Source organism: Schistocerca serialis, chromosome 2 (assembly GCF_023864345.2).
Source record: "Schistocerca serialis cubense isolate TAMUIC-IGC-003099 chromosome 2, iqSchSeri2.2, whole genome shotgun sequence".
Classification (NCBI taxonomy): Eukaryota; Metazoa; Arthropoda; class Insecta; order Orthoptera; family Acrididae; genus Schistocerca; species Schistocerca serialis.
In genome coordinates this window covers 749,062,706-749,089,501 of record NC_064639.1, presented here as the reverse complement: position 1 = coordinate 749,089,501, position 26,796 = coordinate 749,062,706, and positions in this window count along the sequence as shown.

The window sequence follows — 26,796 nt, the reverse complement described above, 5'->3', positions numbered from 1 at the left end:
AGCACGTGACTCATCAGGTGGAACATGTTTACAGAATATCGTGAGAGTGGCAGAAATTATCGACACGTTGTCGATAAAATCCTCGCTTGCTCTACCGAAAGATAAATGTTCTGAAACTGAGGACAATGTTTCACAGATATAATGTGCAGTGTCCGTCGTCAAATATTGGATTAAAACTTGGTTACATTAAACAGAATGGCCGTGATTACATTTGTCTCCCATTTGGACCAGGTCCGCCTGTCGCTGACACCGGCTCGTGAGCTGTAACAGCTGTTGCACTGGCTGAGCCGGTCCGCCGGTCTGTATTCCAACAACGGCCCAGCGCAGCCAGATGGGCGCTTTCCGTCGCTCGCTGATTGCTTGCTGCAATTTTGTTCCGAGTTTCATACTCATCCTATCAGAGTGGCACTCGTAATTAAACTTGCTTTTTAGATTCTACTGCATTTTACCGGGGCCAACACCGCGCGACAGCGTTGTATTTACAGCCGAGCACTTTTATTTTTGTATGTCTTTGGTGACTCACTAATCCCTTTCATCTTTTAAACGAAAATGTTTCAGTAAAATTGTAACGTCCATGAGTCAATATAAGCTAGAGGACATAAAGAGGAATTTAACACTGAGATTTTAATATAATGAATAACAGTATTGTGAAGAAACCACACCAATATGCCGTCCTCGCCTTCATGTCCCGTATTTTCGATTTGGGAAGACACGTTGTGTCATTTGATGACTTTCGGCTGTTTGGATTATGCTACTGGATTAATTTTCTTTGACTTTCCTCGTAGTTAGTCTACTTTGATGTATGACGATTAATCATAAAGTGCTAATGATCACTTCAAAAATATAAAATTTAGAAACTCTCTCCTCCTCCTCCTCATCCCCCCCCCTCTCTCTCTCTCTCCTGCTTTTTTTAAGTCTTTTAAACACCATGAGCTGCGTTTAAAATGTCTATTAAATTTTTAGAATGCAGCACATGTGGTTTATAAGATGCCTAACCCTGCAGCTGACGTATCCCAAATGCAAACTAAGTTTAGTTGTAGCGAGTTTATATGACTTGTTGGATCGGGGCAAAGAGTTATTCCTTCATTATTGCTTCAGGTACCATGCTGATAGGTGAGTCCATTACCGAACACTTGTAGTTCGTCTGCGACAGGCTTAAATGTGTGTGTGTCACGTTTGGCATACAAAATACACCGCTCGCCTTGTCGCGTCAGTGAATTTCTTCTGCTTAATCTTGCTGCTTTCATTACCATCGTCAATTTTTTTGTAGAATAAAAAATGTTTATGTTGTCCATGGCGCATAAAACGTGACAACTGACAAACCTTATCACTAACTCAGTACGAATTCCGATGCCGATCTGGGGTATCGTAATCAAATGGGGATTATGACAGTTTCGGTGAAGAAGATGAAGTTACTACAGAAAGCATGATCCACAAATTGAGCAGGAATACGATCCTGAAGATGATTGCAGCAAAGATAGTAGTGTGCTTGCAAATGAGATGCGTTTTAAAGAAAGAGACCAACAGAGAAAATGGATGAAAATTTGCAATGCCAATAAAAGCGAAATGAATCAGAAAAAATTCATTTACTGTAATAAATTTAGAAATTATGAATTTTACCAGAATTAACTATTTAATTTAAATAACACAACAAAAATATTTTACCAGTAAAATTAGCAAACTTATACTGTGTAGATTATAGAAATCTACACATAATTCTACTAGAACCACACCATCCGTAGGGAAAATTGTCAGTTAAATGAATTGTAACAATAATATAGAAGTTATAAATGAGGTATCCTTAAATACGGCTGCACTGGATGGATAGATACGTGACAGATTGGTACTGAGTACAAAGTACGCCTTGCGCCCGCTAACATTTGTCCGTTCGAGGGTTTCGGCGTCACAGTACCACAGCATTCTGAATAACGCGCGAAAAAAATTAAAATAAAAATAAGAAGTAGAATACAAAACAATGCGCGATAGTAGATAAAGCGGATAATTGCGTGGTAGTTCATTTCCATTATGTAGAAGAGAACACTGGGTTGGTGTCTGCGTGAGACAACAATGCACTACCATACGGCACAGTGGTTAGGAGACCACAGACACTTTTTGTATGACTAAACGACTTGGAATGACGAGAAATGAAGTGGAAGACCATATCTCTGTAAATAACTGAGAATCACAAGAGGAGACCCTGCTGCTCGAAGACCGACATATCACAACTGAAGCGGAATTGGAGATAGTAAACAGGAGTCAACCATCAGCTGTCATCAAATTTGACTACATTTTGAATGGGACACTTGTCGCTGGCTGCTGGGTTCCACAACTGCTACTCTGTCCTCGTATCAGTTTTTACTTTAGGATGGTAGCTACACAAACTGCGTACATGTCTCCAGGTCGTACGGTTTTGTTTGCCCATCATATGATATAGACTCAACAGCTTGGGGGTTTGAGATCATGTACGCCAACTACCGCTTGAAAATGGTATACCAGAAGAAATTATCCAGTAGCGTAAAGCAAACAATAACTGCAGATGAAGTAAGATAAATTCATTGCAGAATTTTTGTCGGATTTTTGTATCTGCTCGACGTAGATTAAGTTTACATTACCAACCGTTTAATAACGAATACTGTGACCAGGATTGGTGATATACATTCATTCAGGGACGGCTGCATATGTAGAAGTAGTCACAGACCAAACATGCAATTTGGTACACACCTGTTTGATGAAATGCAATTTCTTGTGCTGGTGTTGTGGGGTAACTTCTGTCCAATCTTCTTTTCTGTAGTAAAGGACACGTTTATGCCCTTTAGTTTGAAGACTTTGACATTATGATATGAAATGTTACCTAGAAAGGGTAATGTATGGAAGCTAATGGTTTCTTTTTGTTTTTTGTGATATGATTGCTTTGCTACACTCAGTATTTGAGAGCATCTTATTTTTTGTTTTATTATTTCAATTCCTTGTTCATGTTTGTCTTCAGAGAGTTGTAATTGGGTAGCTCTATTGATTATGTACCAGACTCCTGCCATTTTGTGGGCTATTGGGTGAAAAGAGGAGTTGTGGATTGTTGTACACTGTGTTGTGATAGGTTTCCAATAGATATGAAACTGTTATCTGTTATTCTTTATTCTAATGATAAGGTCTGAAAAATTTATACCATCGTCTGCTTGGTGTTCAACTGTGAATTTTATGTTTTCATAGGAATTTTTGAATGAGTGATTCAACTCATTCATATAATCTTTTGTGCCATTGATTAAAATGAAGGTATGAAAGATATCCTCAATGTATTCACCCTACACGTCGTATATTTTAGATTAGATTAGATTTACTTTCATTCCAATTGGTCCATAGTGAGGAGGTCCTCCAGGATGTAGAACATGACAGAAAAGCAGTAACATTGACAAATATTTACAACTAAATTACAACTAAAGCAAATAAGCTAATGTACCTTCCACAGATTTTTTTTAAATGAACACTCTATGAAAGGATCATTTTACATCACTCCTTTACTAAGCTCACATTGATACACTGAATTTTAAATTTAAAAAAAATGTAGTTATAAGGTAATAAACATGTAATGAAGCTACTACAAGACTTATTTACAATGAACACATTACTGCACTGGAATGGTGCAGAAGTTAGATTGTATTTTATATATATACACAAAATCAGTTGGTTCAACTGAGGAAGTTCTCAATGGAGTAGAAGGAGCCGGCCACCAATAAATCCATTAGGTTTCTCTTAAACTGAATTTCACTGGTCGTTAAGCTTTTTATGGCTGCTGGCAAGTTATTGAAATTGTGTGTTCCTGAATAATGCACACCTTTTTGTACAAGAGTAAGTGACTTTAAATCTTTGTGAAGATTATTCTTATTTCTAGAATTGATTCCAAGAACTGAGCTGTTGGTTTGAAAAAGTTATATATTTTTAATTAACAATTTTCATTAAGGAATAAATATATCGGGAAACAGTAGTTAGTATCCCTTGTTCCCTAAAAAGGCCTCTGCAGGATGTTTTGGAGTCTACACAACATATAACGCTTATTGCACGTTTTTTTGCCCAGAAAACTTTAGCTTGGCTTGATAAACTACCCCAAAAAATAATCCCATAGGATATTATGGAGTGAAAGTAAGCACAGTACTCCATCTTTTTCATTTTTGTATTCCCTATGTCTGACAGAATTCGCATTGCAAATAGAGATTTGTTTAGACGCTTCAGAAGTTCTGAGGTGTGCTCCTTCCAGTTGAATTTATTATCAGGCTGTGATCCCAAGAATTTAACACAGTCCACTTCTTCTACCTGCTTGTCATCATACGTTACACATACAGGGTGGTCCATTGATAGTGACTGGGCCAAATATCTCACGAAATAAGCGTTAAACGAAAAAAATACAAATAACAAAACTCGTCTTGCATGAAGGGGGAAACCAGGTGCCACTATGGTTGGCCCGCTAGATGGCGCTGCCCTAAGTCAAAAGGATATCAACTGCACTTTTTTAAATAGGAACCCCTATTTTTTATGACACATTCGTGTAGTACGTAAGGAAATATGAATGTTTTAGTTGGATCACTTTTTTCACTGTGTGATAGATGGCGCTGTAGTAGTCACAAACGTATAAGTACGTGGCATCACGTCACATTCCACCAGTGCGGACGGTATTTGCTTCGTGATACATTACCCATGTTAAAATGGACCCTTTACCAATTGCGGAAAAGGTTGATGTATGGCTATTGTGATCAAAATGCCCAACGGCCTGTGCTATGTATGCTGCTCGGTATCTTGGGCGACCTTATCCAAGTGTCCGGACCGTTCGCCGGGTAGTTACGTTATTTAAGAAAACAGGAAGTGTTCAGCCACTTATGAAACGTCAACTACGACCTGCAACAAATGATGATTCCCAAGTAGGAGTTTTAGCTGCTGTCGCGACCAATCCGCACCTCAGTAGCTGAAAAACTGCACGGGAATCGGGAATCTCAAAAACGTCGGTGAGGAGAATGCTACATCAACATCTATTGCTCCCGTACCATATTTCTGTGCACCAGCTATTGCATCCCGACGACTCTGAACGTCGTGTACAGGTCTGCCACTGGGCACAAGAGAAATTACAGGTCGATGACAGATTTTCTGCACGCGTTCTATTTAGCGACGAAGCGTCATTCACCAACAGCGGTAACGTAAACCGGCATCATATGCACTATTGGGCAACGGAAAATCCACGATGGCTGCGACAAGTGGAGCATCAGTGACCTTTGCGGGTCAATGAATGGTGCGGCATTATGGTAGGAAGGATAATTGGCCCCCATTTTATCGATGGCAATCTAAATGGTGCAATGTATGCAGATTTCCTACGTAATGTTCTACCGATGTTACTACAAGATGTTTAACTGCGTGACAGAATGACGATGTACTTCTGGCATGATGGATGTCCATGACATAGCTCGCCTGTGGTTGAAGCGTTATAGAAAAGCATATTTCATGACTGGTGGAGTGGTCGTCGAAGCACCATACCATGGGCAGCACTTTCACCGGATCTGACGTCCCCATATATCCTTCTGTGGAGAAAGTTTGCGATCGTGATCCACCGACAACGCCTGACAACGTGTGTCAGCGCATTGTCAATGCATGTGCGAACATTACGGAAAGCGAATTACTAGCTGTTGAGAGGAATGTCGTTACATATATTGCAAAATGTATTGAGGTTGACAGACATCATTCTGAGCATATATTGCATTATTGTGGTATTTACAGGTAATCACCCTGTAACAGCATGAGTTCTCAGAAACGATAAGTTCACAAAGGTACATGTATCACATTGGAACACCCGAAATAAAATGTTCAGACGTACCTATATTCTGTATTTTAATTTAAAAACCGTACCTGTTACCAACTACCAACTGTTCGTCTAAAATTGTGAGCCATATGTTTGTGACTATTACAGCGCCATCTATCACAAAGCTAAAAAGTGGTCCACCTAAAACATTCATATTTCTTTACTTACTACACGAATATGTAATAAAAAATCGGGGATCCTATTTAAAAGAAAAGCAGTTGATATCCGCTTTACCTATGGCAGAGCCATCTAGTGGGCCAAACATAGCGCCATCTGGTTTCCCCCTTCAAGCTAGACAAGAGTCGTTCTTTCTAGTTTTTTCGTTTGACGGTTACTTCGTGAGATTTTTGGCCTGGTCACGATCAATGGACCACTGTGTATTCTAGTGTGATACCACATGTAAGTTCTGAACAGCATGTAGTGTGTTTTTTTCAAAGTTTAGTCATAAAGAATTGGCTAGGAACCGGTGATTAATGTGCACTGTGAGCTAATGGGAGAGTTGTGGTGCGCTGGAAATATTTTAAGTTCAGAGTTGGTGTGGCCGCGCTGGGGCCTCTCGGCAGGCCGGCCGCGGCTCGTCGGCGGCCACGTGGTGCCGAACGTTAGCCAGGATTCATCAGCCACATGAGTGGGAATTCCATGGTGATGCTGTGTCGATGAAGGAGACATGCAGGGAGTGCCAAAGATGGCGGACTTCGTGAAACCTTAATGGCAGACATTTCACAGTTCATATAGAAATTAATAGTAACCAGAAGAATCATTATACCTCAAAAAGAATAATGTACATTACCACTATTTGAACGACAATTCTGATGGTGTAAGCAGATTTTCAATATCTTTATTAGTTTAAAGTTTAATGTCTGACGATAAATTATACAAGTAACACCGAGCAACAAAGTTCCAAAATCTAGACGGTTCCTCCGATTTTGTCGATCGGCGTGTCTTTAGAAAACTGTTAGTGTAAACCTAAATTGGTATAAATTACAGGCATGTAGCTTTGAAATTACATGAATTATTGGAGATAAAAATGGCCGATTACTGTCGATCTGGTTGGGCCATCAATACGCCACAGTTACATGAAAAAAGTGTAGCAGCATGCTGATAAATATATATGTGTTCATCTACGACTTTGTTTATATCCGATATACACTATTTATGAAGAAATTGGTTAAATATTTACTGTGTTTTAGAAAGCACAAAGACATTAGGCTACTGGCCTACCTACAGTTCTATACCTTTGCTATATGTTTATTTAATCTGTTTATGTATTTAATAATGAGTGTTAGTGCGTGCCTATTTTCCACCCATAGGAATATTTATTTAATTTCAAGTTATTTAAATGTAAATCCAGTATTTTGTATGTGTTTCAAAATGTTTGTGAGTGTGCATTGGCTGGGAGACATGACGGAAGCGCTATCGCCAATCGCAGCGCTCGCTACTAAGGGAGGCGACTACCGAATGATTGGAACCTTCGACAGTTCGACTCATGTGTGTATTCATATTGTACACTGTTGACTCAGAAGTATTTGGCTTGTAACGCGACAACTACGTATCCAAGGCCCTAGACAATGAAACCAGCCAAAACTTTTAATATTTCATCACTGAGTCAGACAGTACATGGATGGGGACCACCCCACCACACCTTTTCATTTTATAAGAAAGCCCACACCACAAATATTTTACCAGCCAATCTTTCTAAGACTACTCTTGATATACTATTTATTGCAATGTTTGCAACATTGGCAAACGCAACAAACTTGGCATCTGGTAATGATAATGATGAAAGTTCACTGATATGCACAAGAAAAAGTAAGGGCCCTAAGATTGAATCTTGTGAGACCACACATGTAATTAGCTCCTAGTTGAATGATGCCTGATAGCTTAATACATGTCTCTTTCCTAATAATACCGTTTTTTTCCTGCCAGAGATATAATATTTGAACCATTTTGCAGCATTTCCTGTTAGACCATAATACTCTAATTTACTTAAAACGATATTGTGATTTACTCAGTCAAATGCCTCTGACAGATCACAGAATGTACCCGTTGCCTGCAGTTTTTTGTCTGCTGAATTAAATACATAAATAAGTGTAGATAGCGTTCTCAATGTCAGAACCCTTTAGAAATCCGAAATGCTGCTCTGACAGTATGTTATTAGTGATAACATGGTTATAAGGCCGATTTTACATTCCCTTCTCTAAAATCATTGAGAATTCAGGCAAAAGTGACATTGGACGGAAATCTGACGGTATTTCTTTATCTCCCTTCTTAAACAGTGGATTAACAGCATATTTCAACTATTCAGGAAATAATCCACTGATAAAAGACTGTTTACACAGATAGATTAATATGTTACTCAACTCAGAATCTCACTATTTAATTAACTTTGTTGATATTTCATCATACCAACTAGATGTAATTTGATTTTAAAGATTTTATAATGGACATTACTTGTGCTGGGGTAGTGAGAGTCAAATTCGTTATGGAAGTTACTTGAAATTTAAATATGTGTATGATAAATTGAGAACAACTTGATCTTTAACGCATCGGAAACATATCTGGTAAAGGAAAGTTACTTACGTGGAAAGGTAAATTGGTACTCCTGTCACTGTGGTTCGAGATCCTCATGTATTTTCACGTCAGATCGCAAGGGAATCTGGCATGAGTCACAGTAGTGCTGTTCGTGTTTTGCATCGACATAAATATCATCCTTACCTTATCTGTCTCCGCCAAGAATTAACTGCTATGGATTGTATGCTTTGCATTGAATTCTGCCAATGGGCTAAACTGCAGGTTCAGAAGACGACACATATATTAATTTGATTTAATATTCTGATGAAGCTACATTCACGAACCATGGTAATGTTAATTTGCATAACATGCATTATTGGGCAACTGAAGAGTCATGTTGGCTGCGGCAAGTGGCACACCAAAAACCATGGTCGGTGAATGTATGGTGTGGTATTCTGGAGGACAGAATTATAGGCCCCTATTTCATCAAAGGAAATCCTAATGGTAGGGTACACCACAATCCTGCAAGAAACATTAGGTCTGTTACTGGATGAAATACCTCTAGGGACAATGAACAGAATGTGGTATTAATACGATGGGTGTCCGGCATATTTTTCGCTGATGGATAGAAATGAGTTGCAGAGACAATTCCCAAATTGTAGGATTGGACGCGGAGGAGCTGTGTCGTGGCCGGCGCGTTCGCCAGACTTCACGCTTCTGGACTCTTTCTTGTGAGGATTTGTACAAGACATTGTTTATAAAGACATTCCCACTACACCTGAGGGTATGCGAGAGAGAACAGTCAGAGCATGTGCTTCGACAGGTGCCGATGTGATAAGGATTACCACTCAACCCATGATAAGAAGATTGCAGCACTGCATTGATACCAATGGTTATCACTGCGAACATCTTCTGTCAATGGACGTTCGTGCCACCATTGTGACCTTCATTGACCTTAAAGACCGTAATGTTATACATCACTGGATTCGTCTCGATTGCCGCTATCAGAAAATAGGTACCAAACCACAGGATTCCACTTAAAAGAAACTAACCTGACCATCATATTTCTGGAGCGACACCACCTAGCAACAAGAAACCAACGTCATATTATGGGCCTCCTTGTCCCATGCAACTTTTGTCCCACAAACTTTTCAACTCCTGTCATACTTTTGGAGTTATTCTTGGAGGCAATAGTGGGTGACTCACCCTGTGTAATACGAGTGCGGAGTTTAAGCTATATCAACTTGAAAAAATCTGATTTATGTACCACCTGAAATATTTATTCCAATTCATGTACTCAACACCTCAAAACAAAGATCTCCAAGATCTTTTAAAAATTCAGTCAGTAATAATGTATTTACGATGTATACTCTTTGTACTTTGTGATAATGTTTCTCTTCTGCGATATAATCTTTGGACCTAATAGTTTACCGACGCCATATTTGTTTACAAAATATGACAGTTCACACGTGATGTGTACGGCACTGAAAGGAACCTGTAACCACTGGAGATCCTCTATTTTACTTTTACCTTTAGATATACGTTTAGTTTTTTGTCATATGAAATCAAAAACCACGTTGTGAAATAGGGATTTCTCCTACCAATAAAGAGTGCCATAAGTTTCCCCAAAAAAGCGTAACACAATACAAACACACAAGTCATACTAACAAACTGACGATGGAGGTTTAAACCTTTAAAACTCGTCGTGGAGATAAACAGTGTCAGGTCACAGCAAATTTGTTGTTTCATTCAATGTCAGTAACAGTCATGGTAAAACCTATCCTAAAATGTTTGCATTTAATGTATCACAATACCTTGGAGTGTTTCCAGTAACACACTAAATTGTATGAATGATTAGTATTTTCAACTTATTCGCATACTTCTTCATTTTTCGCTGTCCTGTTTATGTCTTCCTTTGAGAACGAACACGAACAATGCCAGAGATGCTGACAGTACACTCTGTTCGTCTTGTTCGCAAACGAACTTATTCTATTCACTCACAGTACTCGCTGTCGAGAACAGAAATGACCACATTACTCTTTGCCCTGTGGTTTGTATATAGTGCTTCTTGGCTGTACCTTGGATTTGCTTATCCGGCCGTACCTAAAGCAATATCACTGAGTACGTTTCACTACACTCTCATCATCTTTTTGATGTGATCTCTATGGCGGCTATACCATGAATAAGCATAAAACGCTTTCAGCATTGTAGCCATGTGGGGATAATAAGTCAAAATACGACAGTACTTCCATACTGCAAAAATTCTGCTATATTTTAAGGAGCGTCATTAAAAGGTCAAGAAGTATGTACGTTCTGACAGAAATTAGTACTCCCGTGAATAAGATCAAAACTGTATGTGATATTATCAAACTTGAAAGTGGAGTGCTAGTCATTGTAAAAGGCGCCGTTACAACTGAACTAAATGACTATGTTTAGGGTAATAATTCTCAACTTGTGAGTACATTTAACACTTACTTCTCAAGTGGAGGAGCAAAGATAGGACTGAATGATTCATTAGAAGAAGCAAGAGAATATACAACAAATGTTATTTCCCAAACCTTTAGCAGCAGGAAGTAGCACCAAAATCCTTCGCTGAAATTAAAAGATTTAAAAAAAATTTTTAAAAAATTATTTGGTGTTGACAGAATTTCAAACACCCTACTAAAAAGCTGTTCCAACTTTATAAGTAATGTCCCCAGTAACAATGTAATGCATCACTGGCAAAGGCAATGTTTCCATACAGGTTAATGTATGCAATTGTCAAGCCGCTTCATAAGGAAAGTGGAAAGAAAGACCCAAATAATTGTATCACTGCGCGATGTCTCTTTCTGTCGGACACGTCCGGAAGAACAGACCCACATGGAATCCACAGATGTGATACATATTTTTTAAGGTGGAGGGACAGAAAGGACAGGAAACGGAAGGAATTATTGACGTCAGCTGTATCAGGAAGAGGTGGGTTTACCAAGGGGCATATGGAGATTGACCACATAATTGCGATATACACTACTACTGGATGGCGCAGTGGTTAACGAACGATTAACTGCCCATGACGCGGGAGATCCCCGATTCTTATCCGGTCCGGCCCATACTTTCATTCATTGTCGCTTGTTCCCCATAAAGTCCCGATGCTGCAGACGTCAATAGCTCCTTCCCTTTCCTTTCCCTTCGTTTCTGTCCCCTCTATCTTTAATTTACATACTTAAATGATTGTCACCAATTTTATTAGTGTTATCTTTTCCCAAAAGATTCGGCCAAAATTTGTACTCGAGGGTATTGTCACAATGAAGTGAAAATAGTTTACCTGGCATATGACAGTTTGGATTACAGAAAGGTTGCTCGATTGTGAATCCTATTTGTACATTCAGTCATCAAACAGACAACAATGGTAAAATACCTCAGCTGTGGTTTTTATCACCTCCCCAAGGCCTTTGGAAACATGCCACTCTCTTATAAAACTCAGATTTTATGCAAATGCTGGCCTTAGGCAGACCTGGTTTGAATCATGCGTAACAAGCAAAATGTAAATTGTTGTGCTGAATAATTCTAACAATTCTTGAAGGAGAGAACGATCCCAGCCGTAGTCAGACATCGAAATAATTTGATGATGAAAATTTAAAATTTTTGTTAGACCCGGACTCAAACCCGGATCTCCCACTGAAGACGAGAGCTCGCCTTAACATACTGTGCCATCCGGACCGCCGTGAAGATATTGCTTATCGTACATTTCAAATAAGTGAGGTGTATAACAGAGATCGTGGTACACCTTACTATATGTCTACAATGCCGTTGGTTCTTAGAACGAGGAATCACCGTAAAGTAAATGAATCAGAGTCTGTGTCCGTATGGGTTAAAGGTGCACTGAATTGTGCAAAAATTGAAGCTTTTGGTGATGTCATGCATTAGTATAGAAACTGAAATAAAGCACCTGTCCTTTCCTTATTTGACCTTCAGCACACATTTGACCCAACAGGTTTCTTTTTTGCTGTCGTGTAATATTTTTTTATTTCTTTTATATTTTCTCAAGATGAAAGAGGGAAAGAACAGGTGTTTTTTTTCAGTTACTGAAATAATGCGTGACATCACCAACAACTTTAATCTTTGCACAATTCAGTGCACCTTTAACCCATACGGACACAGACTCTGATTCACTTACTTTACGACGATTCCTTGTCCTAACAACCAGCGGCATTGTAGACATATAGTAAGATGCACCACGATATCTTCTATACACCTCACATATCTTAAATGTGCGATAAGCAGTAACTTCTCTGCTTAAAATTCTCCAGCCATGATACAGTCTCCACTTTACCACCACGTATTAGTGTACTGTAACACAGCCACTGCCATGTACACCAGCATCAGCATTAGTAAGTGTAAAATTCAGTGCGCATCCACAAAACACTGAAGGACCATTCACAATAACTTGCGGACCTACTCCACTCCTCGTAGTAATACCTATATTTCTCAATATCTTTATACACTGTAAGGCGCGAACGCCTTCTCCTAAAATAACGCGGCATAACAAACTGTGACGATGCTGCTGCACGTGCGGCTGCTCGACGACTGACACCGTCTTATTAGAAACGTCACTTAAATAGCTGCCAGTTATTAGACCGTAATCCGGTGGCCAGTAGCGAGCCGAGTCCCTTATCAACTTCCGGCGTGCGAGCAATAGCGCGCGCGTTACTAAGTAAAACTAATAGCTCCGCGCAAGAACGCCCAGTGGGCAACGCAAAGTACCTAGAACGCCGTACAAAGTAAACTAGCGGATGGAAGATACAAAAGGTATTGTCAAACTTTCAGGAAACATTCCTCACACACAAATAAAGAAAAGATGTTATGTGGACATGTGTCCGGAAACGCTTAATTTCCATGTTAGAGCTCATTTGAGTTTCGTCAGTATGTACTGTACTTCCTCGATTCACCGCCAGTTGGCACAATTGAAGGAAGGTAATGTTGACTTCGGTGCTTGTGTTGACATCCGACTCATTGCTCTACAGTACTGGCATCAAGCACATCAGTACGGAGCATCAACAGGTAAATGTTCATCACGAACGTGGTTTTGCATCCAGTGCAATGTTTACAAATGCGGAGATGGCACATGCCCATTTGATGTATGGATTAGCACGAGGCAATAGCCGTGGCGCGGTACGTTTGTGTCGAGACAGATTTCCAGAACGAAGGTGTCCCGACAGGAAGACGTTCGAAGCAATTGATCGGCGTCTTAGGGAGCACGGAACATTCCAGCGTATGACTCGCCACTGGGGAAGACCTAGAACGATGAGGACACCTGCAATGGACGAGGCAATTCTTCGTGCAGTTGACGATAAGCCTAATGTCAGCGTCAGAGACGTTGCTGCTGTACAAGGTAACGTTGACCACGTCACTGTATGGAGAGTGCTACGGGAGAACCAGTTGTTTCCGTACCATGTACAGCGTGTGCAGGCACTATCAGCAGCTGATTGGCCTCCACGGGTACACTTTTGCGAATGGTTCATCCAACAATGTGTCAATCCTCATTTCAATGAAAATGTTCTCTTTACGGATGAGGCTTTCTTCCAACGTGATGAAATTGTAAATTTTCACAATCAACATGTGTGGGCAGACGAGAATCCGCACGCAATTGTGCAATCTCGTCATCAACACAGATTTTCTGTGAACGTTTGGGCAGGCATTGTTGGTGATGTCTTTATTGGGCCCCATGTTCTACCACCTACGCTCAATAGAGCACGTTATCATGATTTCATACGGGATACTCTACTTGTTTCCTAGAACATGTGCCTTTACAAGTACGACACAACATCTGGTTCATGCACGATGCAGGTCCTGCATATTTCAGTCGAAGTGTTCGTACGCTTCTCAACAACAGATTCGGTGACCGATGGATTGGTAGAGGCGGACCAATTCCATGGCCTCCACGCTCTCCTGACCTCAACCCTCTTGACTTTCATTTATGGGGGCATTTGAAAGCTCTTGTCTACGCAACCCCGGTACCAAATGTAGAGACTCTTCGTGCTCGTATTGTGGACGGCTGTGATACAATACGCCATTCTCCAGGGCTGCATCAGCGCATGAGGGATTCCATGCGACGGAGGGTGGATGCATGTATCCTCGCTAACGGAGGACATTTTGAACATTTCCTGTAACAAAGTGTTTGAAGTCACGCTGGTACTTTCTGTTGCTGTGTGTTTCCATTGCATGATTAATGTGATTTGAAGAGAAGTAATAAAATGAGCTCTAACATGGAAAGTAAGCGTTTCCGGACACATGTCCACATAACATATTTTCTTTCTCTGTGTGTGAGGAATGTTTCCTGAAAGTTTGGCCGTACCTTTTTGTAACACCCTGTATATCGTAGTAACTGGCAACAAATAAATATATATAAAAATCATCAAAGCAGTCAGACGCTAGCAGTCATTATTCCATTCACCTGCTTGCTCTAAGGGAATCCAGTATTTCTGCAAGGGCTGGGACTCTCTTGTGCATAACTGCCTTGATAACATTAGTGCGGATGGACGTCAGGGTCTGAGTCCCATATGGTGATACAGGAATTGTTGCGTGTAAGTAGGTGAAGGGATAGTAAACGATAGTAGCGTGCGACAAGTTGAGAATTTGTGTTGCTTTAAAAGCGTGTCCCCCGAGCAGGGCAGTTGAGGAAAACTCTCGCGCTATGAGGGAGCTCCGGATTCAAGCCCCAGTCCGGCACAGATCTTCAACTTTCTTGTACGATTTAATGCGACGCCCGACTGAGACTGGGTGGGTTTTTCCTTGGAAATTTGATATTTACAGCCACTGTACCAAACAACAGTGTGGTGTCTGTTCTGTTGGACATGGGCGACAGAGTAGAAACCAGACGTACAGTTTCAAACAACTTTGGAAGGTTAGAAAAGTTTAGTGACTCAGAAAAATCAAAAGGGGGTACCACAGAGCACAGATTAGCATTTGCTCCTATTCTTTATACATGTAGATTATCTTGCACGTAACATCTAACAAAGAAAATTTTTACTTTTCGCAGAAAAGACTGATTTTATAATAAATCCTACTATGGCGAAAGCAACGAAGGTGATTTTAAATGGTATTTGCCAAGGGATTGTTAAGTGGTTCTCAGGAAATGGACTCTCGCGAAATTTTGTATATAACACACAATAATAAGTTCTGTACAGCATACAGAGCCATACGAACGAACAACTGATATAGCAGATGAGCAGGACTTAAGAAGCAGGGTAGAATAGTCCAAATTTTTGGGTAAATGTATTAATGAAAAATTGAATTGGAATAAAGTTCTAGAATGACATTTTCACTGTGCAGCGGAGTGTGCGCTTATACGAAATTTCCTGGCAGATTAAAACTATGTACCGGACCGAAACTCGAACTCGGGATCCTCGCCGTTCGCGAACAAATGCTCTACTATCTGAATTCCCGGCGGGGTCAGGGATTTTCACCTGCCACGAGGTGACTGGGTGTTTGTGTTGTACTCATCATTTCATCATCATTTATGAATGTGGCGAGATTGTACTGACCAAATATGGGAATCTGTACGGCGCTGATAACCACGCAGTTGAGCGCCCCACAAACCAAACATCATAACCATCATCTACTATCGGAGCTACGCAAGCACGACTCAGACCCCGTCCTCACAGTTTCAGTACTGCCAATACCTCGTCTCCTACCTTCCAAACTTTACAGAAGCTCTCCTGCGAACCTTGCAGATCTAGCACTCCTGGGAGAAAGGATATTGCGGACACACGGGTTAGCCACAGTCTGAGAGATGTTTCCAGAGTTAAATTTTCACTCTGCAGCGGAGTGTGCGCTGATATGAAACATCCTGGCAGTTTAAAACTGTGTGCAGGACCACGGCTCGAACTCGGGACCCGATTCGGTGCAATTCATGGAACTTCCTGACACGAATTTCCCAGAGAGGCGCGAGTTCGAGGCTCGGTCCGGCATACAGTTTTAATCTGCCAGGAAATTTTGGAAGGCAGTTATTCCTAAGCTCCTCAAACAATAAAGTTAGACAACTTTAGTTCTCCGTACAATTTCTATTCTTGGAAATAAACGGATTAACCTCCTGTCTATGTGGCTATTTCCACTCAATAACGTCTTACAGAATAATTTTCTATGATAACTCACCAATTAGAAAGAAAGTGCTGATTACAGATAAGCGAGCTGTAAGAGTAATATGTAGTTTTCATCTATGGACATCACGTAGCTCTGTCTTCAAGCGGCTAGTCATTTTAACGGTCCCGTCGCAATAGTTATGTTCCTTAATGACATTATTCGTATAAATCCATCATAATATAAAAAGCAAAGTGATGTCCAGACCTACAGCATTAGAGGCAAAATGACCTTTATTATCAATTATTAAAACTATCAGACCCTCAGAAAGGGCTTCATATGCAACAAAAAAAATCATTGAGCATTTGACCAGTAACATAAAAAATCTGACAAGTAGCAAAGAAATTATTAGATCTAACCTAAAACAACTAGACAAATATTTGCATTTCATGCACGAATTTCCATATAAAAAATCTTAGCCTGTAAAAGAAGCCTTGTTCTTCAGTGTAGTTGCATCAGTAGGGTTAAAAGGTCATGTGTTCATTAATTTTTAACAATAATCATGCATACAAATGCTGTAAAATAATTAATCCCACATCTTTTCGATAAAAGAATCATTCAAGAAGTCTGCGGTACATGTAGGTAACAAACTAAGTAATAATTTCAGATTTCTTTTTGTACTTTAAAATGAACAAGAATACAAGAATTAGTTGTAAATGCCACGGAGCTTTCAGAAGACGATTGCGTGAGAAACACGAGTCATAAGAAAATGACATCTGTCAGGGGGATACAGAATATTTCCAAGTTTAGATTCTTAATCGACGCCGTGACGTAGTTTCACTAAGGATTGGGCGTGTCAGGACGTGTAGAAAAACCATCGATTCCGAATTATGGCAGCGAATTAGTTTACACTTGTTGATAGGACAACCCAATGGCAAGAACCCCAAAGTGGGTTGCTGTCGCGCCTCCCAGGGAAATTCGTGTTAGGAAGTTTCACGAATTTCACGGACGTATTGATGTTTACATCACGAATGGTGCCCACAGTGAGCACATTTAATTTGTGTTAAATACAGATACTATCTCTGGCCACTGATATGAGTTATTTTCCCTATGTCCTGTGGCTTTCGCGCAGTCGTCCTCTTAAACTTCGGAACAACTAATCGGTAAGCTTGTACGATGCTCCTGAATAACAGTTTAGTTAGCAAATATTTTCCTTGCCAAAGTGCTGCTTACAAGAACTGCCTCTAGCCCTTGTGGCTGTTTATGTACATGACTCTTCCCACAATAGCAAGCACTAGCCTGCTATATTAATCGATTTTTGCCGTCTACATAAGCAGATCATAATGTACAACTCGTGAAAAAACATAAAAATATGGCAAAATTATGTAGTCATATCTCGGAGTCTTTTGGATAACATCTTTATTTTACTTAATCATAGATCATTATCTGATAGTATAAATAATGCCAGTATCGTCAGATATACGTGGGAAATCTCATAAACGTTTAATGTGGCGTTTCGTTTTGAGGATTTTGGCTTCTCAAACCATTACTAAGTGAACCTACATTCTAGGTAACGGTAAACACATGTAGAGGGTGTCTTCTGGTCACTAAGTGGCCGTCACCGAAAGTTAAAGCAAGCTACTTCAGTTTAGTAATTTCCAAGTTTACTAAAAATTCAAAAATTCTTTTATATACAGATAGAAACATATGTTAGTTTGTAATAATAATGATATTTTGCCTCTCGTACGTCATATACATACTACGTACACTCTCTATATGGTAGTACAATTTAAAAATGGTTGCCCTAATATTAAAGACGTTTTGAGATGAAAGGTGCCCGACGCTGCCATCGTCATTTGTGTTATTAGGTGGTATGCTTGCTTCACGAAAGAAATGAAACACCGAAAAGAGAAAATTGAGTCACTCTGTAGATGCATGGGTTGGGTGCACAGAAATACTGGGCTTGTGAAGCACCCAGAAAAGGAATTTCATAACCAGAAACAAAGTTACGTGTTCTATTTAGCTCTGTGGCCCTGTGCGGCGGCAAGAGGAAAGAAAACAGAGAGCGAGGAAAGATATGAAACAGAAAGGTTGCGGAGTGGAAGACGTGGCCCGCATTAGCTGACGTCGTAGTGGCCAGTAATCAGAAGGGCGCGCGGCGCTGCGGTGGGGGTTCGCTTTGGAAGCGAGAGCGGCGTCTGGGCCACTTTAATGCCGAGTTACGCCGAGTATGTGAGCGAGTTTAATGTTGCGCCGGTTCCATTAAGCCGCGCCACTGCAGGGCTAACGGCGAGAAATGTGAAGCGCCCGGTGGGAATATTAGGCCACTAAAATACAGGCCGGCGCCCGAGCCGGCACCGTCAGCATCATTCGGCCGTTGTCGCGTGCGCGATCGGATCGTCGCCAACAGCAGTCAGCTGTTCTCGCATCTGCTTTAAGCAACGCGCAGCACGAGTAATGAATCAGCTCTGGGGACGCAGCAGAGGCAAGCAATGTCTCATAACCTTGACAGTTGAAGTAGCCGTACTTACAAATGTTTACAAATCGTTCAATACTTCCGTCATGTTTATGAACTATTGTAATGGTAGTAGTTCACTGCCATTGCCAACAGTAGGTTCCGTAAAATTAGTTTCAGTGTTATGGCTAAGATAAGACGGCTCCAAAAAATCCTCGTACACTTAAAATTGTCAAATATGTATAGATTTCGTTGATTTCTGTGACTGCACTACGAAACTTTTAAAACAATTTTTTCAGGTACAGTCATGTCTATTTTCAAAATTCATTCATACAAAGCCTTTCAGCAAAATTCAACTACCATCAAGTGCCAAACTCTTACTTATCGGTTAATAATTAATTGCAGATTCAGAAGAAGTACCAAAGGAAATTTTCGTGGTCTGTTAGTGAGCCGGCCGAAGTGGCCGTGCGGTTAAAGGCGCTGCAGTCTGGAACCGCAAGACCGCTACGGTCGCAGGTTCGAATGCTGCCTCGGGCATGGATGTTTGTGATGTCCTTAGGTTAGTTAGGTTTAACTAGCTCTAAGTTCCAGGGGACTAATGACCTCAGTAGTTGAGTCCCATAGTGCTCAGAGCCAGCCTGTTAGTGAGACTGTGTACCGAACGGTTGTAGTCCCTGTTCTGAAATATTACTGTATGCGAGTGTGTACCGTTACGTGTGTTGTGTATTTAAATAATTTCAATCATAACTTTACTTACTGTAGGGAGATATCAGTTTCCGGCACACGAATCACAGGAGCAAGCGACGTTCCGTCACTTAACACATTCTCACGTAAACAAATAAATAAGATACTGTGGAGTGATGGTGCAATCAAACTGTGTAAACAATTAGTTGCAATTTGAATGCAAAATTACCCCCCTCCCAAAAAAAATGCTTTCGTGAAGAACTGTGCCGTGTTTGTTGACCCCTGACGTCCAGCAGAAACCGATTTCACATCAAAGACTTTTCCTTTTGGGTCAGCTGCAACTGTATAAGTCTGATTTGTGAAATGAAGAAACCGCCTAACAATCGCTTAATCCAGACTCTTTTATTGTGTACACAGCCGGTTTCGGAACACGTAAAATTACATCATCTGACGTAAAAAATAAAATCACTTAACCATCCGATATCACCCCTAACACATCGTTGCCATGGAACCAAAGGTTCCGTATCAAAAGGATAAAAGGGACATAAATTCCGTAGCAAACAGCTCCCCTGTGCTGCGCGGCCGGGTACACAAACAATTAAGGAACTTTCAGTGTTCCGAAACCGGTCGGGCGCCCAGCAGGAGATAGTGGATTGAGCAACTGTTACGCGGTTTCCTCATGGATGTTTGTGTAAAACGGTGTAAGTGCCAGAATACCTTTTACTGAGATTTTGCAATGAAATCGTTGTATGTACTACTGGTAGTACTACAGGAAACAGTACAAGTGCCAGGCATTTCTCATGTAGATCAAAGGCTTGTCCAAAGATGTTACTTGAGTTCTCCATTACATTTCCCATGGAGACTCATATAACTGTCATCTACACCGATAGTTACTGTAGCCGCCTTCTACACATTCTGTTCTGTGTGCTTTACCCAAGAACATAGATATATACGTGCTTTCGTTTCGTTACTCATTACCTTATTCCATTAAGATGGACAGAATGTAATTCTGTCAGGAAGAAAGCGGCTTCTAGTAAAGATTTGAGAGTTCATGGAAAGGTTTGCACTATATACAGGGATAACTGAACCAGCAAAATTTCCAGTACGACAGTTATGTACCGTCTTTATAATCTAAACTTATGTTTAGAGAACCATATTTCTCCATGTTGTTGTTATAAATTAAGCTTGAAAATCATCTAATAGTGAAAAATGTACATGAATATTTTCTTACATATATTATTTTATTCCAGATAGCATGCAAATGGAAGTACAAATGTAAGGAGCTCTCGAATAAATTGAAACATGTGTTACTTCTAGACATTTAGTTTGTGTGTGTGCACTAGCAGATCGATACATCGTTAGATCCCAACTCGAGCTGATCCATCTCTCTTCAATTAAAGTGAGTAATTCGAACAAAATTCTGACCAAGAAAACCTTCAGAGAAACTGATGAATGAAAAGTTTATTCAGTCCTCATGAAAGGTCATATGGTGCAAAATGTGACACTTAATGGATGATATTCCTCAGTTACATCCACCACATCAAAAAAGTGCGCAGAAAAATATAGATCTTCTGTCTCTGCTTCCTTACATAGGATAAGAAATACCGTATGTTTTCCAGAAACATTTGTCAGTGATGCAATTGAATGAAACAGACACTAGTAAAACCATTATTAATACCGAACAAACATTATTTAATACCTTAGATTTTTTTCTTATTTCCTGAAGAAAGTATCATTTGGCAACTACACCGTTTGAAGTAAACAATCCTCATTTATGTCAAATACCATGGTCTATGGTCCCTTGGCGTTGTAGGAAACTTAAGTTTCTAAATCACTGCAATCAAAAGATACGGCCATTTTATCACGTTTCTTGAGAATCGCTACCTCACACACAAAAACATACTGATGAAATATCTACATGATTAACTGAGCTTGCACGGAACCCTCAGAGCGCGACTCCTACAAGCACTTGTCCGTTTCTTTGGCGCATCAGTCTTCTGACAGCTTTTATTTCGCCTGACACGCTTGTGTCGAGCTCATCATCTCGTAGTGGCATATACACAAAACTTCCTCAATTATTTGTTGCATTTAATAAATGTATATGTCTTTTAATAGAGTTTTCACCCTCTTACTCCCGACTAGTTTTCCGTGATGTCGTACCAAAGGCTCTATGGCTTTTTCTTGTTGGTGTTTCTCACGTACTTCTTTCCTCGCCGACACTGAGGAAAATTTCCACATTTCTTATTTTATCTGGCCACATCCTTTATTAGCACCATACCTCAAACCCTCCGATTCTCTTCTTCTCTCCGCGCGGGGTAGCCGCGCTGTCTAAGGCGTCTTGTCACGTTCCGCATGGCTCCCCCCATCGGACGTTTGAGTCCTCCCTCAGGCATGGGTTTGTGTGTTGTCCTTAGCGTAAGTTAGATTAAGTTGTGCGTAAGCTTAGGGAACGATGACATCAGCAGTTTGGTCCCGTAAGACCTTACCACAAATTTTTCTCTTCTTCTCTAGGTTTCCCATTCTCATTAAGTTCTTCTTGAAACTAATGCGGATGACTTATCGTTTAAACCGATTAATGACGTTAGCTGCGTTTGGGCTTTAAAACGTACCAATTTTGACAGGTGATAACTTGTGCCGGAGTGGGACTCCAAACCGGATTTCCCGCTTTATACGAGCCGTCTCCCTGACCGCCTCCGGCATCTGACTACACATCTCTTCCGACCTATGTTCGTAGACTGTTACTTACTAGTGACATAGCGACACCTATGAACCCCTTACTAGCATTCCCTGATTCATGTAAGACTCAGAGAAACGTGTTAATTGGAACAGAATGAAAGGATCGTTGGTAATCCTCAGCCTACCAATAGAGCTGACACGACTTATACATATGGCGCATCAGCTGAAACTTGTATCGCAAATACCGTGGAAGTGGAAAGTGCTATTGATGTGCGATTTTCACAGAATGGATTAGTAGTCAGGGACTCGTATTGTTAGCCAATCAGCAGATTGTAATAATACTTAGAATGTGTATTTCTGTGCCAACACACACTTTCTTAAATGTAACATCGCTTACACACATTAACAAATTAAAGTAGGGTAAATTAGAATTTTCGTGGCGTTTGCTGCAGTATTTCCCGCGAGTCGTTTACGAGATATTGTGTTTTGAAAAGTTTCTACACCAACACTCGTTTGTGCCCTTCATCCTGCGTAGTTGCTAAAAACGATGTTGCTATGTTTCCTTACAGTGTGGTTGTGTGTTCCTTGAGTGCATTGCGACTTCCTGGTCAGTTAGTGTACGACGGTACAAGCAGTCGGTCGTGATTGGACGAAGCACTGACAAATTCGGCGCTGTGTGCCCGTAAACTTCTCCGTCAGTGGACGGTGGGATTTACCAGTGCAGAAAAAGCCGACATGCTCATAGTGTACGGACAGTGTAGGAAAAATGCAGCTCATTCTTGTACGGTGTATGCGGCAAGATATCTCAGTAGACGTCAATTATTTATCAACCTATTCAAACAGCTACGTGAAAGCGACAGTGTAACACACAGACCCCATTAATAGAAAGAAACAGGATAGACGATGAGCTGTCTTTGCAGATTATTCACACGTTCGCTTCCGCGCATGGCACTAGCAATGGTATGAGTCTGGTAAGTGTCCTACACATTTTGCACCCACATACATTCCATCCTTGTTACATGTTCTCAATCGTTAGCTGCATGTAAACTATTTTGAGAGTCGTGTTACCTTCTATAGGTGGGCATTGGTACAGGATACTTCAGATGCATCAAATTTCTTGTTTAGTGATGAAGCCGCAATTACCAATTATGGCCAGGTAAACCGCCAAAACGTGCACTATTGGTCTGTTGACGATCCCAGTGCCTTCACCAGATGAAGCGTCCATGGAATATACAAGTGTGTTGTGCGATAGCTAACCGTCAGCTCATAGGCGCAGTTTTCGGGTACGGAACACTGAACGTGAACAAGTATCGCAGCCTCCTAACAGACCTTCGTTCATGGACTCTGGGTGACGTTCCTCTGCAGCTTCGGATGAACCTGTGGTACCAGCATGATAGCTGGCATGCTCATATTTCACGGAGTGCTTCAGCATGTCTTCACGAAGTGTTTCCAAATCGTTGGATTGGACGCAGAAACACGTACCTTAACTGGCCCGTCCCCGGAATTTAGCGCCCATAGACGTTTTTTGTGGGGAATGCCAAAAGATGCTGCTTACGGGGCATACCAACCACATCCTATGATGTACAACGAGTTATTACTGCTGCCTATTCAGACTCTACAGTGAAATGGTAGCACTCGTTCAGCAGTCGTTCCAAACCAGACGGAAGCGTTTATTGCCGCTGCCGGTGATCACGTTGAACCGAACGGTGATGGTCAGCTTTCAAGTGACAGGTCAAAATCCACATAACAGCGCAATCTTATGCAGTTGCGTTGTTATTTAGTGTGTGCTACCGCAGATATTTTGCTACTGTTGGTGTAGGTACTTTTAAATTGTCTCGCAGTACCCTACCAACCATTAGGTGGTCTGCTGTCAGTTGCATAATTCGAGTGATGTTGTAGGGAACGTTAGTTCATGTCATGTTTGCGTGTCTTGTTGTACAGTACTGTCAACCCTGGATACGTATCATGGCGGTTTTACCTTCTTCCAAATGCATATTCCCTTACGTGTTTACTGTTATTACCCCGTTAGTACGTACGAATCATATAGTACATTTACATTGTCTCTGTCCCACTAATTGTTAGCAATGGAAGCCTGCTACTCGGCAACTGAAGTGGCGGATATGGCATTTAGCTATAATTTAACAATTGGACGTAGCCGGCGACCCCTTGCCCTCTACGCTGGAAGATATCCACAGCGCACAGTGCCCTCTGATAAGCTGTTCGGCAGACTTTTCCAGTGTCTAAAGGACACTGATACCTGTTAACCTCGAACGACTGACGGCGGAAGGCCCCGAACAGTCCGCATGCCTGACATGGAGGAGCATGTGATACGTTCGGTAGAAAAAAAAGAAACCCTGGGACCGGTGTGTAGTAGTAGAAGGCGTGTCTCACTCTCTTATCTGGGCGGTGAACCAGGGGGGGGGGGGGGGGGCGGGTGATGGGTACTACACGAACAATTGCTGTACCCATACCTTCTATCTACAGTGCGTTCAGGCCTTACGGCCGCAGGTTCGCCGTGGCAGGTGGCAGTTCTGCCGGTGGCTATTGCAGAAGTGTGCTGCATGTCCACTGTTCACATCCAAGATTTTATTTACGGATGAGGCAGCGTTCACAACAGAATTTTCATAACGAGACTGTATGGGCACAGGCAAATCCCCAAGCAATACAGGGAAGAGGGAATCAACACCGATTCTCGGTCAATGTATGGGCAGGAGTACTTCGCGATAGACTAATAAGGCCTTACATGCTACCACAAAGGTTCACTGGAGTGCATTATCTGTACTTTCTCATCAATGTACTGCTTCCTTGATAGAGGTTGTGCCATTGCAGCAACGAATACAATTCTGGTTCATGTATGATGGCGCAATGTGCGCGAACATCTGATGCACACATTTCAGGACTGCTGAAAATTGTCAGGGGGCGGGGGAGGTGGGGGGGGAATAGGGGGGCGCATACCTTGGCCTGCTAATTCCCCTGATCTCAGTTCTCTGACTTTTGGTTCTGGGGAGACACTTGAAGGAACTGGTCTACGTCACGCCAATCAACGATACGCTGAGCTACAGGGTCGAGTCTCCAGTGCGCGCCAGCTGGTACAACAACAACCGGGTGTATTTGAAAGAGTGCGTCATTTCCTACGCCGGAGGTCAGAGGGGTGCACTGTCGTGAATGGATGCCACATTGAACATCTCCTGTAAATATAGGTTTATGGCAGAAAGTATGCATTTCAGGACCCATATTTGTTGGACTTGTCTCAGAAATTTTGTATTTCCGGACCCCTGTTTAGTGGACTTTTTTTCTTGTTTCAATGAGTACTACCACCACTCATGTATTCGACACTTTTTTTGGACACCCTGCATATCCTTTCTGTCAGTACCGCTCATATGGCTTTGCTTTTGCTAATATGATATTTGTTCTACCCTTGTTTCGTTCATCATACGCCATTTTGCCTGATATGTAGCAGAATCTCTTCAATTCATCTGATTGATGCTCATTTCGATGTTAAGTTTATCACTAATCTCATTTTAGCTACTCCTCGTTACGCTCGTCTTTCTTCAGTTTGCACCCAAACCACAGTCTGTAATCATTGGATTGTGAGTTACTTTCAAAAGGTTCCATAATTCTTTATCACTTTTACTGAGGGCAGCTATATTACCAGAGAATCTTGTCATTGATATCCTTTGACCCAGAATCTTATTTCCACTCCTGAATTTATCTTTTATTCCCAGCGTTGTTTCTTATCTGTGCAGTTTGAACAGTAGGGAAGAAAGACTGAATTTCAATTCGTAAACCGTTTCTATTCCGAGCACTTCGCTCTCCGTCTTCCACTTTTACTGTACCCTAATGTTTTTTATACCTATTAAATCATATTCTACTTTTTCTGTACCTTACGCCTTTCTTAAAATTTGAATCGTCTTGCACAATTTTACATAGTAGAACGCTTTTTCTAGGTTGACAGTTCCTATGAAGGTATATATACTTTTGTTAAGCCTTGTTTCAGATATCAAGGGCAGCGTCAGTACTGCGTCTGATGACTTTAGCTTTCCTAATTCCAAACAATCATCTAATAAATCCTCAACTTTGTTCTTCACTGCCATTTAAAGAGCGAAATGTTAGAGTGATGAAGTTTGTGCAGCTTTGCACGTGGACTGAGAGTTTCCAAGCACCTATATTTCATGACCTCATTCTTAACGGACAGAAAGTGGAACATAGGGAACAGATTTTGACAGCATGCAGAGATATTTCTTTTCCAATATAAGTGAACGACTGGATGAATGAATCTCCACGATGGCGTTCGTGGGTAATTCTATCACCTATTGGAAAGTACTAAGTCGGAGAAATGTAATGCTATGCCATTTGACCCACAGATAATTGTTGCTTAATGAAGATACCAGCAGTTAACCTGTACAAAATCAAGTGCAAAAGTCCCGTATGCAGCCGCAAAATGCACGGTAGTTCTAGACTACATCGCTCTTTCCACTGTCAAAAACCATGTTTACACCCGTTGCAAAGTAAAAGCAGTTGAGAATGAAAGTACATGATTGTAAACTGGATTACTTTTAGCGTGGAATTGTGAAAC